The sequence below is a fragment of the Ambystoma mexicanum genome, chromosome 13 (genome assembly GCF_040938575.1).
Source record: "Ambystoma mexicanum isolate Mex_15411 chromosome 13, UKY_AmexF1_1, whole genome shotgun sequence".
Taxonomy (NCBI): Eukaryota; Metazoa; Chordata; class Amphibia; order Caudata; family Ambystomatidae; genus Ambystoma; species Ambystoma mexicanum.
Window position 1 is genome coordinate 82,348,621 of NC_090938.1, and position 8,907 is coordinate 82,357,527.

Sequence of the window (8,907 nt, forward strand, 5' to 3'; positions counted from 1 at the left end):
TGTGAAAGAGATGACTGAAACCTCTTGTGTTCCAGGATCCTAGTTTAATTAACTCTTTTTTATCGCGCACCTGGCATTATAAGTTTGACTTATCGTTTAGTGCAGCCGCCATCCAATCCCATTCATTCCTCTCATTATTCTTTTTTTGGTTGGCCTCAGAGCTACTCTTAACAGTAGATGACCCGTCGATTGTTATTTGTATTTGCCGATTTTGCTTCATACGTATTTCTTCCTTGTTGAAAAACTCAGAGGTAGTTATCTGTGCGTCTTTACCTTTATCTTTGGCATTTGTTCTTTCAAGGGTAGATTTGTTGTACTCAAGCTTTTGAGCGGTCTGTGACGTTTCTTCCTCACCTTGGTCACAGGTTCTGTAAGTATCAAACCCTAGTGATAGTAAAGTGGAGCTAGCTTCCAATATAATCTCCGAGATTATATTTGATTTCGTATGTAGGGTCACTTTGTCATTCCTTTTTTCGTCGCAAAATTCAACGATTTTCAAGTCCTCAGACTGAATCGTTCTTAAACTAGGGATTAGTTGGAACAAATACAGCACATTGTGTCGATTTAGAATCAAGTTGTCTACATTTTCAATTCTTTCCAAGGTCACTTTATGAGGACTGAACCATTCTGATTTGTCCACTGAAGCTTTCTGGGCATTCTTTCGAGGGCCCACGTATCTCTTCGTGTTATTACATGGTGTCACTTTAGGGAAGTTGGTGACAGTATGTGGTTTTTCGTTAAACTTTTCCGTGGCGATTTTCGTGTCATTTGTGGCAGTGCTGAGTTTAGATAACCTGTTTCGTTTTTCCTCCATTGTTAGGAATATGGGTGAGTGAGCCACAGCCGTTACAGTACTGATATCAACTTCTTCGGTAATTATACAAATGCGCGGATTATTTTGAGGTTTCAGTTCCTCTTGAATAATTTTCCCATCATCTGAAAGACACTCTTCTTTTGCCGTTTCTGCGTTAGACCTTGCGGTCTCCAACAGTTCGATGTCCTGGGACAGAGCTTCGTCATCGTACGTTGACAGATTTATCTGTTCGAGTTGCTCAGCCACCTGCTCTTCAGTTGACTCTGTGTTATTCTCAGGTTTATTTTTCTGCGAGCAGGCTTGTGTTCGTTCGTTACGATCATTTGTGTTCACAATGACGTTTACCGTTTTCAGATTGCGCAAGAATTTTCTTGAGTTGTTAGTCTGTTTCGTTTTTTTTGAGAGTTGGTTTTTTGTTTTCTTTGTCATCTGCTTGTTGACAGCAGTAGTTGCCGCGGTTGATCGATTTTGCCCTTGTGTGTTCTTAAAAATGTCGAACACAGAGGGTTTCGTTGTATCTGAGTTAGTAGATGCTTGGCCAGAGTTAGATACGTCTGTTATCAATGACAGTGGCTCAGCAAGTGGTGTAGGAGCGACTCGTGTCGAATCCTCTGTCATATCATTCTTTGCACATCTCTCATCAGGTGGTTGGTTACCCACGTATTTGTCATCTGATGTTGAGGCAATCTGTGGGTTTGCGAGGGCCAGATTGTCCATGGCCTTGCTAGCGCTCAGTGCTTCGTCAAACGAGCTGATTTCGCTAGGCTTTTGAAATTCGTCGCCTTTATTTTCAATGCTTTGGTGGTCAGATCCTGTTAACAATTCTGTGGTCGTGGCTTTTGAAGTGTCGTAGTTACGTGGAGTCTCTGATTCCGCCTGCTCAGTGAGGCAAACCACACTGCCTGGGCAGCTTGATTGCGTGACTTCTTTTGTAATATGTTTATGTTTAAAGATGCTCAAGGCCTCCCTTGCCACTTCGGCCAGAAGTTTTTTGTCCATATTGTTGTTTTTTAATTGGGCCGTTATCGCAGTCATCATGTGATCTTGCTTAAGGGCTAGGTCATGTTGAGCAGCTTTTGTCAGGTCACAGTTAGATTCCACGGCTACAATTTTTGTGTTTAAAATAGCTACCAATGTTGAGAGGTCTTTAGTGTTTTCATTTAGATGTTCATATAGTTTTGTGAAGGGGGCCAGAGAAATGGCCATGGATGATAGAATGGTTGCTTGCATATCGCTTATCCAATTGGGATTCATTGTAGGAGGGGCCCTGTTGTGATCTTGGGCACGCCTGTCTTGCGAGGCAATTTTGGTTTTATGCCCCTTTGCCTGAGATTGTTTCTTTAAGTAAGGTTCGTCCACTGAAGAATCGGAGGATGTGGAGGAGGAAATCGAGTCTTGTGTGTCCAAGTTGATGTTTAAATTGCTGTTCCTTATTGTTCTTTCTACAAAAGGCGAAGAACGCCTCACCGTGCTTTCCCATTTCGATTTTTTTCTTTGGGAGCATCTTAAGCTTTCAATACTGCTTACATCTCTTCTACTTCGTTTTGTGAACCCCGTTCTTTGAATTGTAGTAAGTGACGACCGTACTTCATGTGTGGAGTTGTCCAAATTTGAATGTCCTGTAATTTGTAGTGAAGTTGTTGGTATCATGTTTGGGTCGCACCTCAGGGCACGTGTTTTATTAATTCGGGTTAGATCAGACAGCAGTTTGTTTACTACTTCCAGTGAGTTACGACGGTTTTCAGTCGCGTCTTGCTTTCGGAAAGTATGGACATCAGTATTTGTTGTCGTGTTTGGAACTACTGTGCTCAGCGCATTAGAATGCAGTAAAAACACCTCCTCATCTAAGTGAGCTAGTACATCGTCATTAAGTATTTGTTTAGAGAGAGCTTTATCACTTTGGGTTTCTAGTGTGCTGTAGTAGACTGATCTTGACTTTACCGGACCAGTAGATAGGGGGATGCTGGTGAGATCTAAGTGTGTCTGATGTATGGATTGCGTGCCAGGCTCCTGACGTTGTGTTTGATACACGGAATCTTCCTGTTGTGTGCCAGTTAGAGATTTGTAGCAATTCCAGGCTAGAGTTTTTAACACTGGGACCTTGCGTTGTACAACGATAGCGATTTCGCCTTGCTTGTCATTAGTTGAACTTTGTGTGAAATTTAGTTGGCTACAGTATCCACTATTTACGCCTATCCCCTCTATTGTTTGAGTGTTGCCAACAACGGCAGTCCCAGCGTATCCGCGAAATCGACTGTGCTCTTGCTCACATAAGGGATCGACTTCTCCTGTTTGATCCATGCTAGCACTATTCAAGGTCGCAACGTTCATCAGTGTAAGCGAGCATGTGATAGGATTATGCATAGTAGTCGGAACAGGCGACAGCGGGATAACGGTTACCTTTGTGTTATCCTTTGGTAACGTAACACTTATACTTTCAGCATCCGTTCCATAATTATCACCACTATGTATTTGTAGTGGACTGTTGGATGATGGTGGAGTGGTTACTGGGTAGCTTACCTGGTCTGTGAGTGCATAGGCCAGCTGCACCGGTTCTTCTGTGTCCTCCCCTATCGGCGTCCAGTTCTTACATTGGGCTCGTGTTTTTGGCCGTTTGGATGGACTTGCCCCAGCATGTTCGATTCTGCGGCTCATTTTAACAGACTCCGCAGGGTTATGGGTTGCAGGCAGCAGTTTAGTCACACCCGCTTTACTGCAGTCGATAGCCCCTGTCCTGGCCGCACTCCCCGCACAACAGCACAACAGAGACGACTCGCCCTTTCGCCGAGGGCTTACGCCGCAAGGGCGTTGAGGCGGCCTAGATAAGGGCGGCTGCAGAAGTCAGCTGACTCACCCTTAAAGGCACACGCACCTCGCAGTCTCCGGGTCCGAAGTCAGGTCCGTAGAATAATCACAGTTCGCAATGCAGTCGAACCAATCCAGCAGCACAACAGAGACGACTCGCCCTTTCGCCGAGGGCGAACCAATTAGACGTCGTACTTGTAGTGATGTCTATCGCGAGTGATGTAGAGGGATGGGAATAGACGCCCACCCGATAAGAGTTATCCAATCCTCACGCTCTTATACCATATACAGATATAGCACCTATACTTAACTTACCTTTTCCAACCAATAGAATTGAATGACAAACTTATGAGTGTTACACATCAATGATGACAAATTTTGTGTATAACTGTTACTGTTTGAATGAAGTTTGTGGAAGTTGAAGCGAGACAGGCGATCGCAACACTGCTGATTTCCATTTGTTTCCCTGTTTTTTGTACTTGTCATTAAACAGACTTCCCTTTGCTAAACTACTGAGTTGTCCTTATTGAATTGTGTTGGAGTAAGAGAATCCTGCACCCCATCCTCCTCAAGGTGCAGCTATCTCGTCTTAAAAGTGCTCGAGGGTGAGCTCTGACCTATGGGCCCGTCAGAGGTCGCTTCGCTCTGTTGTACACTTGGTAGCAGAGGAAGGTTTTGACCATCAATTATTGATTAATTATTGATAAGACACCTATTGACCGTCGACACGAAGTAACTCTAGGCCTTCGGCAATATCATGAGTCCTTCACCATTTGGCTGAGGAGACTGACAAGCTTCCCCTGGACAATGATAGTGTAAGTCCATAAAAAACTGCAGTGGGTCTGAAGGAACCTGCCTTACAGAGCATTAATACTTCTCATTCCTACGGGCAGCCGATCGGACGAAAAGACCGAAAGAGGTGGTAAAGGAGGGGTGAAGATCCCGAAGATCCAGAGAGGAACCATGCGAGCGGTGAGTGAACCAAAAAAGTCAATATTTTGGCAAATGTCTTGTAGGCATTAGAACAAGTAAGGGAAAAGGTAACAGAGGGAGGCGGAAAATAAAAATAGTCAGAAGTAGAGAAGACTGTATATATATATATATATATAGGGATAATGACTCGAGCATAATAGAGAAAATAGTGGTTACCGGGGGGACAATCGAGAGAAAATAGCATTTACCGGGGGAGACACCTGAGAGAAAATAGCGGTTACCGGGGGGGACACCCGAGAGAAAATAGCAGTTACTGGGATAGACACCCGAGAGAAAACAGAGGATACCAGGGAGGACACCTGAGGAAGAGAGAGGCTTCGCCTTGTTCCTGCGCTTTAATATAGCGGTCAGAAGAAACGTGAACTCAGAGCCCACTGAATGGGGGACGATTAGTATACGACCACGTCACGAGTTTGGTGGTAACCCTTAAATGCGGCGTAGCGCTATTACCTCCGCATTTAAGGGTCTACCAAATCACAGCTTCGGCTGATTTCCCCCCAGCTAAAAGCTGGGGGGAAATCATCCGAAGCTGTGATCTGCCGAAATTTCGTGCTCATACTGCCGGCGGGAAATCCGCCGGTTGTAAGAGCGTGAAATATCCCCATTGAGCCCAATGGGGAATGGGGCATTTCCGAATGGGCTAAATGGGGAATGGGGATTTCCCGTTCCGCCAAACCCGTGATCCGGCGCTAATAGCGCCGGTGGGTTTGGCGGTAGGGCAGATAACGCCGGCGCTATTAGCGCCGGAATTATCAACCAACTCGTGATGAGACCCTTGGTTAAGTTAGTTCGTTTACACCCCATGTTGGGGTAGTGATTAGAAGGCAGAGATATATGTGTCCAGCTGGTGTCTGTCTGGTCTGTCAAGTGTCTATTGTACGTGTTCTGTTGTATGTCACATGCAAAGAATTGTGTATCATTGATTGTTTGAAACAAAGTTTTGGGTTTTACGTGATTCTGTAACTGAGAGGGAATCGCACATGGACTGATGTTCTCGAGTGAATTGATGAGATAAAACTTTGGTGGAAAAGATTGGATTGGAGCTTGCGGTATTCAGTGCTCGCTCATATTGTCGGGAGTATTGAAATTGCATGAAAATATTGTTGGAAATACAACCCAAGCATCGAGGATATTACACCACTTGCCCACTTATGTAAGCAACTACCTAAACATGCACCCAAGCTTAAGAAATACAGCACAGAGTGGGTTAATGGTACCGCCCACAAGATTTTTATGCCATGGCCACAGAACGGGTCCTTATCTAAAGCCGTTTTACAGCATATGACGACTTATCTCCATGCCACCTATACAGGTAAAAAACTAGAGAAACGCCTTGCTGTTCTAGAACTTTGGAAAATGTTCAAACAGCTGAAGGAGGAGGAGCCACCCGCAGACTGGATATCAAATGTATGCACGGAGGGGGATGAGATGCCTACCGCGCCACCACCCCCGCCTGAGCCAGAAATCCAGGGAAGTAAGTCAGAGGGACTTTACGCGCTAAGAGAGCTCAAGGCAGCCACAGGATATAGCAACCCCGCGTATGAGTCACCTACGTACAGTAGTGGCGAAATCAAGGGGAAGGAGCAGGAAATTAATATTACCTCTGCTGTCCCGAGGGACAAGGAGAGACGCAATGATGAAAGGAAGGACCAGCCACAAATTAGTGCACCTCTCGATAAGGAGACAGAGGGAAAGAAGTGGAAAGGAAGTGAAGATAGAGCTGATGACATAGCATTCGCAAAAGACGAATGGATGGGAGGACAGATATCATTGAAACTCGATGGAAAAGGAGGTGATGATGTGAGACCGAAAGAGAAGTCTGATGAGACACAAAGAAGGGAGAAAGAAAAGGAGAAGGAAATAAGGGACGAAAGGATAAAAAGGAAAGATAGGCTGAGGCGAGAACAGCTATATCGCGAAGATCAAGAAAAGCAGCTCGATCGCAAACAGAAGGCAGCCTATGACCAGTACAGACAGAATCAGAAAAGGTTGGAAGAAGAGCAAAATAGAAAATAGAGACGGGAAGATGAGGAAGTTAGAAGGGCAAATGAACATAGAAATGTAAGGAGAAGGGAAGAAGATAAGACTAGAGAAGAAGCGAGGAAGCGCAAGGAAGTTGATGATATTGAACGTAAGCGTAGACAGAGGGCACGGGGTCTCGAATATTTGGAGCGGGAAGTTAAGAAACCCAATCCTGTTGTAGAATGGGAAGACATTGAAGAATTCTTTCCTGCATATGACACAGTATCAGGCACAAGTGGGGCAAATATTGAAGATGACTTCTGCACCAGAAGCATCGGGGAAACGATCGATAAAATATACGAAAAAATGGGGCTAGAATGAAATTCCCATAGGGGAAGAGAAGACGAGCACTTGGAAAGCATTCAGCTCTATGATACAGAGGATGTTACCCGAAGAGGCAAGGAGTTGCGTGAATTGGGAACAATCAGTGTCCGACTCCGGAGAGGAGATGGAGGACGAGACAAATGAAGAAGGGAGACGGCGTGAAAGGCAGCTCCCAAGCGACAAGAGGGTGCGTTGGTCAGACGCTAGCGGGTCTGCACCTAGGGCATAAGAGTTTGCTGTGCAGCCCGGCCGGCATGAAGGAACACCCCACGGTCAGAGGGCGGTGTCAGCACCCGCCTATGTAGACAGATTGAGGACATTGCTAGGTAGATGGTGATGCGGGAATGTTACCCCGGCGATAGACAGGAAAGCCATGGGGAAACAGAAGGAAGACTGCACATTCCAATTTCCGCTGCTAGAAAAAGGGGGAGCAAGACCACAATATATTGCATGGCCACACATGGATCAAGAGAACCTGAAAAACAAGCTTCAAATGCTGACATCGGGAGGGGGAAGTGGATACACGAGTTAGAAAAAATGACAGGGGGTCACGTTAGCTATAGGGGACATTAAGGGTCTCCTGATCGCCATACTTGGTGAGAGAGCAGATGTGTGGAAGCGGGCAGGGTACACTGGTGTAACCATAATTAACACTACCCATGATGGAGCGCCATTTAATAACTGTAGAGCCGCAGTGTGGAAAGCGCTACGAGTGCTGTACCCGGACACTTCCAATATGGGAGCTATAATGATTCGAAAAATGAAGGAGTCAGAAGATCCGTTGATTTATATCCAGAATTTCCAAGACGCGTGGGTGCTCGAAACGCATGAATCTTGGACGAAATCTATCCCTGTATTCTACCATATATTGTGCCAAGGGTTGACTGAACCGGTGCAAGAACAGCTCAATAAATTGGTAGGAGTACAAGCTAAACCATGGCCCAAAATACAGTTGACTATTGCACATTACTGTAGATTGTTGCAAGAAAAGAATCGAAAAAAGGAGGCAACTCGTAAGGGTGAGGAAGCGAAGCTGGTGCAAAGGAAATTATAAAAGTATGCTCTCGAAGGAGCTATGTTGACAAGCCCAGCTGAACCGAACGTACAACAGGCAACTAACCCGCCACAGAATAACCAGGGTAACGTGGGATTTTACTCGAGGGGAAGGGGATTCAGAGGAAGAGGATGGCAGAGTAATCAGGGAGTGTTACAAAGTAATCAGGGAGGTTTCCAGAATAATCAAGGAGGCTTTCAAAACATGCGGATGGGCAGTCGAGATATGTCAAATGGACAGATAGCCCGACCACCACCAGTGTGTTGGCTGTGTGGAATGACAGGACATGTGGCGCGGTCGTGCAGAAGCCGAGGCGCGTGGCAAAATGGTCAAGGAATAGGAGCAGGCACGGTGAATCCGCATGCTATCCGACAACAGGGTGGTGCACAGAATCACACAGTGCAGCAGCAAGCGCCGAGCTTGCAGCAAGGTGCACAGTAAGGGGTTCAACCCTCGAACATAGGGAACCTGCCACAGGGGCAATCCCAATAGGCTCCACCGCAAATGTCTCAGGGCACAAACTCCAGAAGGGGAGACAACCCTGGGAATGGAGAAAATACACAAGCATACAGTGGACCGAACTTATACATGAATTAGGACAGCTCACTGGGAACTCTGATGTGTTCTATCCCATCAGTGACACAAGACCCTAACAGGGAACCAAGGGTGAATGTTGTCATGGGGGGGAAAGAATATTCCTTCTTAGTTGACACGGGTGCAACACGCTTGTGCATACGAGAAGGCAAGTTTTCCTTGTCCGGAGAGTTTTACAGGAACTCACTGCAGAGTTCCCTTTATGGACAACCTCCCAGTCTCTGTAGGAGATTGTGAGATGAATGTACCCTTATTATATTCACGTCGGACCCCAGTAAACATTTTGGGTCGAGACTTAATG